Here is a 13,709-nt window from a genome sequence, read left to right as displayed (position 1 = left end):
ATTGATGAAACTAATGAAAATATCTTTAAAGTAACCACTGTGTTTTCTATAAAAATGGACTAGAATCAATGGAAATTACTTGATGAAACTAATGAAAATATCTTGAAATTCACCACTGTCTTCCTTATTAAACGAGGAAAAAAAACTAGAATCAAGGGAAGTAATTTGATGAAACTAAAAAATATCTTAAAAATAACTAGTTTTCTCTATTACAAAAGGTAAGAATAGATATTAAATCAAAGGAAAAACTTGATTCAATTAATGAAATATTTTTACAATCACGAGTGTCTTCTCTATTAAACAAGGTAACAATAAACTAAAATCTAGTGATATTACTTGATGAAACTAATTAAAATATTTTACCACTGTCTTCTCTATTACACAAATTAGAATCAATAAAAATAACTAGATGAAATAAATAAATATATCTTTAAAATCACCACTGTTTTCTCTATTAAACAAGGTAAAAATAGATATAGAATCTAGTGATATAACATGATGAAACTAATTAAAGAATCAAAAGAAATAACTTGATAAACTAACAAAAATCTTTAAAATCCCCACTGTTTTCTATATTGAAAAAGCAAGGTAAAAATAAAAAAAAATCAAGGGAAATAACTAGATTAAACTAATGAAAATATAATAAAAGGTAGGTAAAAATAGACTAAAATCAAAGAAAATGACTTGATGAAACTACTGAAAATATATTTTAAATCACCACTGTCTTCCCTATTAAACAAGATAAAAAAAAATATGGAAAATAAAATGATAAAACTAATGAAAATATCTTTAAAATCATGACTGTCATCTCTAATTTACAAGGAAAAAAAGACTAGAATCAAGAGAAATAACTTGATAAAACTAGTGAAAAAAATCTATAAAATAATTAGTCTTTTCAATTGAATAATTAAGAATCTAGTGATATAACATGATAAAACTAATTAAAATATCTTCAAAATCAAAACTGTCTTCTTTATTATACAAGGTAAAAATAGACAAGAATACAAAGAAATAACTTGATGAAACTAATGAAAATATCTTTAAAATCCCCAGTCTTCTGTATTAAACAAGGTAAAATAGACTAATATCTAGGAAAATAACTAGGTTAAACTAATTAAAATAACTTTAGCATCACCATTGTCTTCCTTATCAAGCAAGGTAAAAATAGACTAGAATCAAAGGAAAATAACTAGATGTATCAAACAAAAATATCTTTACAATCAACACTTTTTTTTTATTAAACAAGGTAAAATTTGATGAAACTAATCAAAATACCTTTAAAATCACCAATGTCTTCTCTATTTAACAAGGTAAACATAGATAAGATGCAGTTTGATGGGCTGATAAACAGCAAAATAAAATTAAATAAATAAAATAAACAAAACATTCAGCTTGAATTCATCGCTGTCAATTTCGTCACTTACAACTTTCTCTCTCAACTTCCAGCATGCGTTCTCCCCCTCACCTCTGCCAATAGGCATTTTATTAAAAAAATGACTAAATTCCATTTGCATATGTGTGCAGGGGGCAGTGTGATCTCGTGCGATTCCATGAGACTAAACCTTATAAAGTCACAGCCGCCATCTTTAATCTCTCTCAGATCCCATCTGAAGGTAAGTAGTATAGCCACATAATGCACACACACACGTCGGGGCTTTCCTCATTGCTTATTACATTCAACTCTACACTCCCCCCTGGTCTCCAGATCACACATATGGCATTGTGGACATGATCGTTTGTTGCGGGCACTCCTATGAAGGGGGATTCGTTGGCTTACATCATCTTCATTAGAGCTCTCAGAAGAGGCATTGGAGCTATTGACATCAGTGTTAGGGTTTGAAGTCATACCATCAGGCTGGATTTATTCATCTTCATCGAAGCTCTCAGAAGGGATACAGGAACCATTGGCATAATGGGGAACAAGTTTCTCATCACAATGTAGTAGTAACGCGACAAACAACCTCACCTCAAAGAAGTAAAAGTGTGCTGTTGGAGAAAAATGAGGCTGCGATTGAGGATGCCTGCTGGTTGCGACTGGTGAATGACGCTGCTACTATCAACCTGGCAGAACTCGATGCAGTTATAAAAGGCATCAACCTGGCATTCCAGTGGAAAATCAGGAAATTACACATACACACTGATTCACTATGCATGTACCACTGGATATTCGATACACTGACAGGCAAGACCAGGGTGCGCACAAAGGCAGCCACTGATATGCTGATCAGACGAAGGTTGGAGACTGTAAAAAAGCTGGTAACAGTACAATTTGTCTATGGATGCGGTAATGGTCACTTCAAATTGCAACCTTGTTGATAGGCTCAGTCAGGTGCCACAGGGATGGTATGACACCATGAAGAAGGAAGCCGAGCCAGTATCATTAGTATGTGTTGCCTCTATAGATGTGGCGGACGAAATCAGGAAGATACACAACCTCAGTGGGGACCCTGAAGTGAGATGGACATGTTATTTTGTGAAGTTGTCTAAGCCGTCTGTGTTTAAAAGTGCAGTGAAAGCAGTAATCAAGGAATGCCAAAAATGCCAGCCAATCAACCCTGCCCCGACCAGATGGCGGAAAGGTTGGCTGAGAGTAGACATAACTTGGATGAAGTAAAGAATAGATACCCTGTAGCAGACGACGCCTCCTGGCGGTGCCAGGCGCACAATTCAACTAACACCGGTGATTCGACCTTGACATTGGCACAAGCACATGGCTTCAGTTGTTTTTAAACACGTCAAATAGCAAACCTGCTCGAATATTCACCAGCATTTTTTTTAAAATATATTTACAAAACCTTTGAAGATTTAAAAGAAAAAGTATATATTTCCAAAACATTTTTTTAAAATAAGTAACAAAACGAACGTATTTAAATAAAAGATATTTAAATAAACGGGTGTCTCTTTCTGTTTCGAATTTTTGCGACCAAGATTGATTTTTATGTGCCGTGTTTTGGGGGGTTCTGTGTGCGTTTTTAAGACAATTCAATATTTATTTTTTAAAACATAACTTCAGCGACAATTAATATATTTTCAAAATAATATTTTTAAATATTACATTTTTACGAATATTCGCAAGCAAGATTTAAAAAAAAAAGTTGAAATAAAGACTGTTTGAATAAAACTTATAAAGAAAGGTTCATTCTATACGGTTGTGGCCATTTCTTTTTTGTGCGTTTTTGATACAATTCAATATTTATTTACAGTGCGATGTATGTCAGTGGTCAGTGAAGGAGAAATCCTTTTAGGCCGAGGCAATTTTTTATGCATAATAAAATCACAAGTATAAACAATCGAGATAAAAAAATATATTATTTTATTCATATCTTTTTTTATAAGTTTTATTCAAACAGTCTTTATTTGAACTTAATGGACTGTTTTTTTTTTTATTAACTGTTTTATTCTTTTTATCAAACAAAAATAGAACTTTTATAATGAAATATATATTATGGACTGTTTTTCAAACATCGAAATTTTAAAATTAAAGTTTTATTTAAAACAAAAAAAAAGACGGTGTTTTTTCTTTTCGAGATATTTTTTTTCACCATTTATTACTTTGAAATTTTACTCACCAATGAAATGATAAAAAAAAACTTTTCGTTAAATATATTTTTAAAAAATTATTATAAAATATCTATAAAGTCTATTTTTATGTCTGTAAAAGTTTGTTGAAAGTTCAAATAAAGTTTATAATTTAATTGAAAAAAAAAACACCTCGTCTTTTTTTTTTTTTTTAAATCTTGCTCGCGAATATTCGTAAAAATGTAATATTTAAAAATATTATTTTGAAAATATATTAATTGTCGCTGAAGTTAATGTTTTAAACAATAAATATTGAATTGTCTTAAAAACGCACACAGAACCCCCCAAAACACGGCACATAAAAATCAATCTTGGTCGCAAAAATTCGAAACAGAAAGAGACACCCGTTTATTTAAATATCTTTTATTTAAATACGTTCGTTTTGTTACTTATTTTAAAAAAATGTTTTGGAAATATATACTTTTTCTTTTAAATCTTCAAAGGTTTTGTAAATATATTTAAAAAAAAAATGCTGGTGAATATTCGAGCAGGTTTGACGTGTTTAAAAACAACTGAAGCCATGTGCTTGTGCCAATGTTAAGGTCGAATCACCGGTGTTAGTTGAATTGTGCGCCTGGCACCGCCAGGCGGCGTCGTCTGCTACAGGGTATCTATTCTTTACTTCATCCGATGAAACTAATGAAAATATCTTTCAAATAACAACTGTCTCCATTATTAAACAAGGTCAAAATAAAATAGAATCTAAGGAAATAACTAGATGAAACTAATATTAAAAATCACCACTGTATTCACTATTAAACAAGATCAAAATTAACTAGCATAAAGGGAATTAACTAATGAAAATATCTTTAAAATTACTATTGTCTTCTATTAAAGAAGATAAAATTAGACTAGAATCAATGAATATATGTTTAAAATCACTACTGTTTTCTCTATTAAACAACGAAAAAATAGACTTAAATCAATTGAAATTTCTTATGGAATTAAAAATATTTATTTAAATTTGATGTAACTATGAAAATATCTTTAAAACTATCAATGCTTTATCTATTAAATAAGGTAAAAAATAAACTTGAATATATTCGAAATAACTTGATGAAACTAATGAAAATAGCTTTAAAATAATAACTGTCTTCTCTATTAAGCAAGGTAAAAATAAACTAGAATCAAAGGAAATAACTTGATAAAAATAATAAAAATATCTTTTCAATTATAACTGTTTTCTCTATGAAACAAGGTAAATATAGAATCAAACGAAATATTTTGATGACATTAATCAAAATATCTTTAAAATCATCACTATCTTCTACACCATCACTGTCATCTTTATTAAACAAGATAAAAATAACCAAGAATAAGGGGGGAAAAAACTTGATGAAATTAATGAAAATATTTTTTGCATCACTACTGCCTTCTTTATCAAACAAAATAAAAAATATACTAGAATTGAGAAGAATAACTCGATTAAACAAGGGAAATAACTAGATGAAACTAATGAAAATATATTTAAAATAACTACTATCTTCTCTATAAAACAAAGTAAAAATAGACTAGAAGGAAAGAGAGTAACCTGATGAAACAAATGAAATATCTTTTAAATCACTGCTGTCGTCTTTGTTAAATGAAGTAAAAATAAACTAGAATCAAGAGAAATATTTAGATTAAACTAATGAAAATATCTTTAACTTAACCATTACCTTCTCTATAAAACGAAGTGAAAATTAACTAGAATTAAGGGAGATAACTAAAGAAACTAATGAAAATAGTTTTATAAATACCACTGTCTTCTCTATTAAACAAAGAAAAAATACTAGAATCAAGGGAAACAAATAATAAAAATATATTAAAAATAACCATTGTCTTTTATATTAAGCAATACAAATATGAACTATAACCAAGGGAAATAACTAGTATAAAAAATGAACTAGTTTCCTGAGCTCACCCAACCCTTTTCCCACATGGAGACTGTTAAACATCTTGTGCGACATTACATTACATGTTCCCGTACATGCAAAATCTTGACAATTGTGCCCAGAAAAGTTTTCCCTAGCCCACTCGGAATTTCAACACATGATCACCATCGGCATAGTAGAGCCTTCAAGCAGTCTACTTCACATGGTATCCAAGAAATTGGAGGGAGAGTGGAGACACTGCAGAGACTACCGGCTCTCAACACAGCAACTGTTTCTGACAGATATCCCATTCTTCACATGCACGATTTTTCTGCATCCTTATCTGGTTCTAAAGTGTTTTTGTGCATCAATTTAGTCTGTGCATACAACCAAATTCCCATCACCGAGAAAGACATTCCTAAGATCGTGATATACATCCCTTTTAGACTATTTGAATTCACCTACCTACATTTTGGACTGCATAACGCTGCCCAGGCATTCCAAAGTTTCATAGATGAAGTCTTTCATGGACTACCCTTCATCTTCGCATACATCGACGCCATTCTAATCGCAAATTCCACACAAGAAGAATACCTGGCCCATGTAACTGAAGTCTTTGAACATAAACAATCCTTCAGATTAAAAATCAATGTTGCAAATGCTAGTTCCCTTGATTTCCTTGGACACTGGATCGACAAACCTGGATTCACACCCTTTCCTTCAAAAGTGCAAGAAATCCAGGATTTTCCCCTTTCCCACTTCCTTGTGTCAACTGCATCGTTACATTGGAGTCATGAACTACTACCGTCGGTTCATAGCCAACTGTTCACATCACCTTTCCAAACTCACAGACTCACTCCATACACATAAGAAGACCCTTGTATCTCTCTGACAGAGCTCTCACATCTTTCCATCCATCCAAAACTGCTCTGAATTTCACAAAGCTATCCTAACTTGATTCCAACCTGACAGCTAAGCTCTTTCTTTCTACAGATGCTTCTGATATAGCTGTTGGTGCTGTACTCAATCAGGTAATAAACTGTTAAACACGGCCACTGTCTTTCTTTTCTGCCAAGTTAAGCACACCTCAACGCAAATACAGCATTTTTAGTCAAGAACTGCTAGCCATGTACTTAGTTGGAAAATATTTTTATTTTATGTTGAGAGGGAGACAATTCACAATTTTTACCGATCACAAACTGCTGATCAATTCCCGTACATCTTCAGTTTGTGGCAAACACACACCCAGAGAACTTTGATAGATGGATTATGTAACACAATATTCTGCCGACATCCAATATTTACCATGCAAAACAAATATTGTAGCTGACACTCTTTCCCGTTTTTGTGATCTCAACAGTCTTGAGAAACCTCTAGATTTGGATTACATCACAGCTGAATAGGAACAAGATACTTCGTTAACAGAATTTATGTCAACTTCAAACATTCAATTGAAAAAAATGCCAATTCCATTTTCAGACAAAGTCGTCTAGTGCAATACATCTGTTGCACATCCAAGACCTTACTTGCCTCCTTCTTGCCGGAAGAAAATTTTTCATCATTTCCATGCTTTGACACACCCTGGAAAAAACGCAACACTCAAGCTAATCACAGCTCGTTTTTGTTGGTCTAACATGAACATTGACATATGCCGATGGACTCTGGCATGTATTTCCTGCCAAACTACTAAAGTACATCACCATACTAAGTCCACTCCAGGCAACTTCTCTATACCTGATGCTCGTCTCTCGCATATCAACCTGGATATCGTTGGCCCCCCTGCCACCTTCTGCTGGTCATCATTACATCCTCACAATGATAGGTCAATTCACTCGTTGGCCAGTAGCAGTATCTTTGCACAACATTTCTATGGAAGCACCACCGGCAGTGGTTCCCAGTTTACATCACATATTTTCCAAGAACTTTGCTAACCTTTCGGAATTTCCCACATTGCAACAACCGCCTACCACCCTTCAGCTAAGAGAATGGTAGAGCACTTTCATCCTCGACTCAAAGCTGACCTATCAGCTCAGCTCTAACTGCAACACTGGAGCGAACATTTACAGCTAGTTCTTCTAGGACTCCTGTCCATTATTAAAGAAGACCTGAATACTACATCAGCTTAGATGGATTTTGGAATCACACTTTGCCTTCCCAGTGAACTTTTCACTGTCGATAGATCAATACCCGCAACCACCTCTGGTTATGCAGATCATATAAAAATGGCAATATCTCAAATACTGTATACGCTCTACTACTTCCAAGCCATATTATCCACCCAATCTTCATTCCTGCAAATATTTTTTCATACATATAGATTCAATATGCAGACCACTGCAGCCACTTTACAATGGACTATACCTAGTATTGGAATGCTCCAACAAGTGTTTTGTCATCGATCACAACAGCAAGCATGACTCAATCCCAATGGCAAGCGGAACTCAACTCAACTGCAACTGCAACTGCCTTTCTCATTTTCTTCACCGGCTTATATATAGATGGTTGGGGTAGGTATGTTCCATCCTATATGTTTCAGGTAGCCAATCATCATCCAATCTGACACACCTTGGTTCTTTCCCCTACATCCAGATCAGGCAATTTCCACTGGCAATGGCTTCCCATCAATATCGTTTCATGCACTTGAGGACTTTATCTTTGACCTCCAGGTCAGGTTCAAATCCCCGGTAAACAAAACAATAAGCTACTTCTAATAATCCTGTTGTATCAAAAATATTATTTCCCAAAAATATTGTTCATATTGTCGCCATTGTTTTCCTTCTCAAAGGAAATGCACTTACTTCGACGGCTCCACCATTTTCCTTTCCAACTGGCAGTATGTTTTCTGAGACCCACCATAAAATAAAAAGGCCCGAATTCCTCGTTTCAACCATAGTTCCAATTTAGCTATCTGCAATCCTCTCCTGGGTTAATCTCTTTTTACTCTAGCTGGTTGGGTCACACAAGCTTAGAGAAGTCCAATGAACTGCAAGAATCGTTGTTGTATTCTCAAAAATCAAATAGATATCTTTCTGCAGAGGTAGTAATCAGTGATAGTGTTCACATAATGTTGAAGAAACTAAAGATGAGACTTTACATTCCACGTGTGCTTCAAAGTTTGCATAATAGAGATCAAGATAGACGATTGCAATTTTGTGAAATATTTATGTATAAAGTTAATGAAGATATAACTTTCCTTGAAAAGATATGGTGGTCAGATGAAGCAACCTTGAAGTAAAATGGGCATATCAATCGCCATAATTGTGTATATTGGAGCAATGAGAATCCTCATGTCATATTGGAAAAGGATATTAATTTACCAGAAGTAACAGTTTGGGCCAACATTTTTTGTACGGGATCGATAGGGTCAATATTCTTTGAAAGTACTGTGAATCAGGATAATTATTTGCACATGCTACAATCGGAATTTTGGCCAAGAGTTGAAAATCAGAACGATATTATTTTTCAACAGGATGGAGCTCCACCCTATTATGAGTTAAGAGTTAGGGAATGTTCAACTAAAAATTTTGAAGGTAGGTGGTTAGGGTGAAGGGGACGAATTGAAAGGCCATCACAATCACCAGACCTAACACCATCATACATTTTATGGAATGTATTGAAAGATAAAGTTTAAAATCTTACGCAGAAAACTATTCATGAATTCAAAAATGCAATTTCAGATAAATTTCATGGAATTACTATTGAAGTGTGCCAAAAAGTTTGTAAAAGTATCTCTGGTAGAGTTCAAAATTGTATGGAATTATAAGGAGACCATTTTGAACATCTGAACTAGATTTTAAAGTTCATAGCTTTGGTATCATTTTTTCCCCCTTAAATTTGGTTTGATTTTATTTTTATTGACCAAGTTTTTATGCCAAAAAACGATTTTATTTAATTTTGTTAATATCTTTAATAATTCTTATATTTACCTTTTACTTTTATTTACCTTTGAAATATATTCATATTAAAAAAAGAGATATTAAAAAAAGTTCTAATTGTGTTTCGCTTAAAAAAAGGCCTATACTTACTGGATTAAATTAATGAAATATCTTTTACAATTACCACTGTCTTCTCTATTAAATAAGGTAAAAATAAACTAGAATCGAGGGAGGTAACTAGAGGAATCGAATGAAAATATCTTTTTAAATACCACTATCTTCTCTATTAAACAAGGAAAAAAATAGACTAGAACCAAGTAAAATAACTAAATAAAACTAATAAAAATATATTTAAAATAACTACTCTCTTTTACATTAAACAATGTGACACTACATGAATAATCACATATCTAAGAAAATGGCTGAAAACTTAGAAAAAGATCTCTAGCCTGTAGTAGAATAGGGAAAAATGGATGGTAACATTCAATGCAGCTAAGACTAAGCTATTTTTTTTAATAATTACAAGAAACCTTTTCAACCACTGATAGCCATAGTTAATGATAACTATGTGAAAGCTCTTCATTTAAACTCCTCGGCTTAACATTCATATATCGAGGGCATTGCCAAGGCTGTTGCAAAGAAAGCGGACTCTGTCTACCATGCTAGAAATTTATTTACACCTGAGAGTATGCTGTATCTCTACAAGGTCATCAGTCGCCTATGCATGGAGTATTGTTGTCACGTCTTGGCGGTGCATCTGCAAGATGGGGTTAAAAAAATAGTTACCAACCTAATAGATCCCACACTATCAACAAAACTGCAACTTCTGTTCTATTACTGCAATGGTGCATCCCTGTGCCAGTTTTACAGCTATTTTAATAGAATGAGCTCTGATGAATGGCAAGCATATGTACCTCCTTGACATAAACAGCCCCAACTAACCCAACAAGCAGCAAAATCCCACCTGTACACTGTTCAGATCCCTAGATGCTGGAAAGCCTTTTATTCAACAATTTTTTTCCATCGAACTGCTAGACGTTTGTATTTTCTCCCGAATTCCTGTTTCCCTGACTGTACTGACATGCAGAAGTTCAAGTGTAATGTGAACAGAAATCTCAGTGTTCAACCACCTACATAGTATCCCTGTCAATTTGGTCCCTAATAGTATCCCCTTTAAGTCAAATGGCACTGTGCATTGTTTCAGTTAAAGAAAACAATAAAAAATATATTGCGATTTGTTATAAGTTTACATCCATAATAAAGCTTATTACTTGCTGACTGTTGTTTCTTCAAATAAAATTTTATTTCGTTTTTACTTTAAATAAAAAAACATTTTCAAATTAATAATCTTATTTATTCGGTGGCAATGACACATTTTCTGTTGATGGCATATCTATCCAGTTATCTTATCATCAGCGAGAGTAACCATTTAAATAGCTAAAAAATCTTGTGCCTTAGAGAGCAAACAAACTATATTTTATCCATTAATTTAACTCTTCATTGAATTAACTCTCAATTGGAGGTTGCCGATATTTTGTCATAGTAATTGGATTATACTCACTTGCATTATTTCATGGCTCAATGAACTTTGCTGAAAATTATGCTCTTTGACAACAAGTACTAAGGCAGTTACACATACAGTTACTGGCTTGTTAGGAAATTTGACCTCCTCTAACTTATATGTAGATACTCTGTCAGGAACTTTCATTGCGTCTATTATTATCAGGAAGGAAAATCCACACAGGGTCTTCACCATTTTAAGACCTGAATTACAACCACCATTACAATTAACAATTCTGTATGTCTACATTTTACTGCCAAGTTTAATCACTAATCGACTGTAAAATCTTAGGTGTTTTTCTTATTATTATTCTTTAAATAACGTATTATTTCATTTTTGCTTTAAGTAAAAATCATTTTCAACTTAATAATCTTATTTGGTACTATTAAATATATAGAATAATAAAATATTTTATGGAATATGTGAAGAATTTGAATGGGTTTTTTTTTAGGGTTTTGATGCTTTTAGGGCACAACCTAAGAAAATAAATAATTCAATACAAGCTTTTGAAATGACAAATACAACAACTTCATAAAAGATAACACAGAAAAGGTTTATTAAGGAGAATGTGATATGTTCCTGGTCAAAAGCTGGACTCCGGCTACCTGGTGCTATTGCGGTAGTTATTTCCAGTGGAATCGTCAATACCAGTAGAAATAACAACGAGGTGGAGAGAGCGAAAAAAGGGGTTCGTTCCGTTTGGTGTCTCTCTTAGTAGGAACGAGTTGTTATTCTTCAAACCCGATGCTGGCCGATTTCCTTAGGGGAGAGAAAGGATCAATGCGCCGTGCCCCTGATTGGTCAATATGTGGCCAAATAGCACAGAGGGTAGGCATTGATTCGTGAAAGAAAAAAGTTCCATCTGTTTCTGCTACAGTTTCCTTTGGTTATATTGATACGTGTAAAGTTTGTAACTCATGCTGAAACCGACTTTTCATTGGTATCGTCTAACAGTTTACATAAAAACAGACGATGCTGACGCGCTTGGCTAATCAGATTGCAGTAAACAACGCTTTTCAATCGAGAACTTCCTAAATTGTAAATTTCATCGAGACAAATCAAAGCAATAATTATGTCAACATTTAAAAACAGGCGACTCCCCTTCTTGAAAAACTAAATAACATGTAAACACTAATGATTATTATATTGTCCAATTTCTACTGTACACTCTTTAACCCTTATCCTTGAGTGGCCTCTTGGCCTTGATAATGTGTTGATACCTATGAAAAAAAAAAAGAAAAAGTCCAATGTGAACAAATTCTAATTGAATCGTCCCCCTAAGTAATCCAAGTTACAAAATTCCCACTGTTTACTATGCTAAAATCACAATGACTAATTGTATACCTATTAACCCTTATCCTCGAGTGGCCTCTGGGTCTTGATAAGTGGTGACACCCATGTAAAAAAAAAAAAAAAACACTGTTTTTTCTCTCTCAAACTCCTTATTCTAAACCAAAAATGTAAAATAAAACTTGTTTTTCCCTAGCCCAAACGTAACATAAAAATAATCTTAAACCTAACATTAAACTACCTTAATAGCAACCGGTCTGAGTTAAAAACTGTAATAGCACAAAAACAATTATTGAAACAAATTGAAAATAAATGAAATAATCCTTAACTTTATCATGGAAAAAGTTCTTATTATACCAGTTGAATCACTATATTTTCTTCATCAAAAGAAAATATTTTTTATGAAATGCTTCCTATAAAGACAGCTTTTTCTAACTGAAAATTGTTAATAATATTTACCTGTTTGAATAGTGCTGCATCGTTTTAATTTTGAGGCACGTAACGTTTCTATTCAGCATCTTCCAGCTATTTACATAAACAGCTGGAAGAATCCAAAGAAACATTGGTTACTAACTGTATCAGTACCTTTCAAATATTTATAGATTAACTAGTTGAACCAATAGCAATGGAAGAGAATGGTTGGATTTATTACATGCATTGTAATGCATTAGTTGAATAGTGCTGTAAACAAAATGGAATTATTATAATTGTTTCTTGAAGAACACCAATGAAATATTTGAGCTTTCCAGATATCTTTTAAAAGAATGTATTTTATTAACTATAAAAATTGTGTAAATTATAAAAGACAATTATTACATTTTGGATGTAATATTGAAGATTTTATTTATATTTAGTTCAATATGAAAACGAATTCATTCATTTTATTAATAAGTATTGCAACAATTGTCTTCATTATATTTTTAATTTGATCTAGAATGCATTTGGAGACTTAATAAAATCGTGCATAAAATTTAATAATATGAATTTTACTTTTATGTTTATAATTTTTAATAATTGTATTTAAAATAAATATATAAAATCAATCTTTTCTTGAAATTAATAATTTAATTGTTTTTAATTTTGCAGAATATTCAGCATTCCTGAGAAAAACAAGTATCATTGGATCGACATTCTCTTGGTGACTTGAAATATCGAAATGTCTTAAAAGAAAATATTTTGAAAATTCTTCATGTAAATTGCCGAAACAATAAAATTATATTCTTGTGAACTATACCCATCTTTTTCTTTTATTACAGTGCATTTTATGATATAATGAAAAATACATTTTCTTGTCAAGTGCATATGTATTTATTTTTTTTCTTACTCAGTAGAACACTAGCTTGAATGTTGCGCGTCTATATGTCTAATGCACTCGTGAATCCTTTTATAAATGCTAAATTTCAAGCATCCAAACATTTTTTTAACTCTGCAAAAAAAAAGTGTCCGGTTTTAATCATTTTTTCTTCCATTTTGATGAACTATTTTTAAAGTTGTTTTTGCTTTCTTTTTGATTCGTAAAATGTGTTTACATATGCCATACTGAAAGAGAGA

At 32.4% G+C, this 13,709-nt stretch overlaps 1 protein-coding gene across 2 annotated transcripts in view; it reads left to right on the top strand.

The window, feature by feature from the left end:
- The window catches only part of LOC145246552 (uncharacterized), a 118,822-nt gene extending 105,368 nt beyond the window's left edge, over nucleotides 1–13,454 (top strand). Inside the window, exons 3-4 of one of the 2 annotated variants that reach the window (XM_080108151.1) lie at nucleotides 7,750–7,939; nucleotides 13,245–13,454. The gene's annotated coding sequence lies outside the window, so the exon portion shown is untranslated. The remainder of the gene's footprint in view (nucleotides 1–7,749; nucleotides 7,940–13,244) is intronic. The other variant, XM_080108150.1, reaches the window with a different exon arrangement.
- Nucleotides 13,455–13,709: the final 255 nt, after the last annotated feature.

The sequence above is a fragment of the Euprymna scolopes genome, chromosome 24 (assembly GCF_053919585.1).
Source record: "Euprymna scolopes isolate OS-2025 chromosome 24, ASM5391958v1, whole genome shotgun sequence".
NCBI lineage: Eukaryota > Metazoa > Mollusca > Cephalopoda > Sepiida > Sepiolidae > Euprymna > Euprymna scolopes.
The sequence above is the reverse complement of the archived record's forward strand: the minus strand, read 5'-3'. Positions and strand labels throughout refer to the sequence as shown.